This window comes from Octodon degus, unplaced genomic scaffold (assembly GCF_000260255.1).
Source record: "Octodon degus isolate 3935 unplaced genomic scaffold, OctDeg1.0 scaffold00010, whole genome shotgun sequence".
NCBI lineage: Eukaryota > Metazoa > Chordata > Mammalia > Rodentia > Octodontidae > Octodon > Octodon degus.
Genome location: NW_004524586.1, coordinates 4887434 through 4888948, shown reverse-complemented (window position 1 = coordinate 4888948; position 1515 = coordinate 4887434). Strand labels below are relative to the sequence as shown.

At 36.3% G+C, this 1515-nt stretch overlaps 1 protein-coding gene and 1 non-coding gene across 2 annotated transcripts in view; both read left to right on the top strand.

The window, feature by feature from the left end:
* Arhgap19 (Rho GTPase activating protein 19) overlaps positions 1-1515 on the top strand; it is a 115997-nt gene that overhangs the window by 19741 nt on the left and 94741 nt on the right. The gene's annotated exons all lie outside the window — the stretch shown is intronic.
* Positions 112-206, top strand: LOC111815060. Its single transcript, XR_002819868.1, has one exon. It is a non-coding gene; the product is annotated as a small nucleolar RNA SNORA24 (small nucleolar RNA).

Here is a 1515-nt window from a genome sequence, read left to right as displayed (position 1 = left end):
GGAAACAACATGGAAAAGAAAAAGCAACACGTATCAGTTATGACCATCAACATAAATGGTTTCACACACCAATCAAAAGAAACAGACTGGCAGAATGGATCAAGAAACAAGATCCACTTCCTAGCCATGGAAGAGCATGTTCATGTTTATGGCAGAGCTGTCACCATTTAATTGGTATCAGATTCTGACTGGCACAAGTAACATTCTTAAAAAAAAAAAAGAAAGAAAGAAAAGAAAAGAAACAAGATCCAGCAATGTGCTGCATTCAAGAGTTATGTTTAACCCCCAAAGAAATTCATAATCTAAAGTCAAAGGTTGGAAAACAATTCTGAATGCCACAGGAACCCAGAAAAAAGCAAGGGTGACTATTCTTTGCATGAAATGCAACCTTTAAGCCAAAATTGATCAAAAGAGACAAGGTCACTACATGTTTGTTAAGGGAAAACTCCAAGAAGAGATAACAATCATAAATATTTATGCACCAAACACAGGTTCACCCAACTATATAAAGTGAATATTAACTGACCTGAAAAACCAAATAAGCACTAACATAATTGTAGTGAGGGATCTTAATACCCTACTCTCACAAATGAATAGATCAACTAGACAAAAAAAACAAAAAAAAACAAAACGAAGAAATGTTAGAATTAAACCAACCCTGTGAACAAATAGACTTGGTAGATGTCTATAGAGTATTCCACCCCAGAACACCAGAATACACATTCTTCTCAGCTTCACATGGGTTGTTTTCCAAAATAGATCATATAATTGGGCCGGCAAGATAGCTCAGTGAACTGAGTGCCTGCTTAGGCAAGGGCAGGGACCAGGGTTCGATCCCTGGCATCACATGCCACATTGGCCCCACCCCTGGGTACACTGAGCCTGTGACTGAGTCCGGATGTGGTGGCACATGCCTGTACTAGATGGATCAAGAGTCTGAGCTGTGTAGTGAGACCCTGTGCCAAATACATTAAAAAAATCATATTAGCTGACAAAATATGTTTAAGTAAATATAGAGAAAACTATCCCATGCGTATTATCTGATCATAATGCAATGAAATGAAATCAGTGACAAAGGAAACCACCAAAACTTCATTAACACATGAAAATTAAACAACACCCTTTTGAATACTCAATGGGTCACAGAGGTAATTGACAAAATTAAATAGTACATACAATTAAACAGTAATGCTGATACAACATACAGAAACTTATGGGATGCAATGAAAGCAGTTCTACAAGAGAAATCTATAGCAATGAACTCACACATCAGGAAAACAGAATGAGCTCAAATAAACAACTTAACGCTGAACCTCAAACTTCTAGAAAAAGCGCAAATCAAACCTGAAGCCTCTATGAGGGAGGAAATTATAAAGATAAGAGCAGAAATTAATGCAATAGAGACTAGGAAAACAGTACAAAGAATCAATGAATTGAAAAAGTGGTTTTTTGAAAGAATAAATAAAATTGATAAACCATTAGTCAAAGTCATCAAAAAGGGGAAAGAGAAAACAC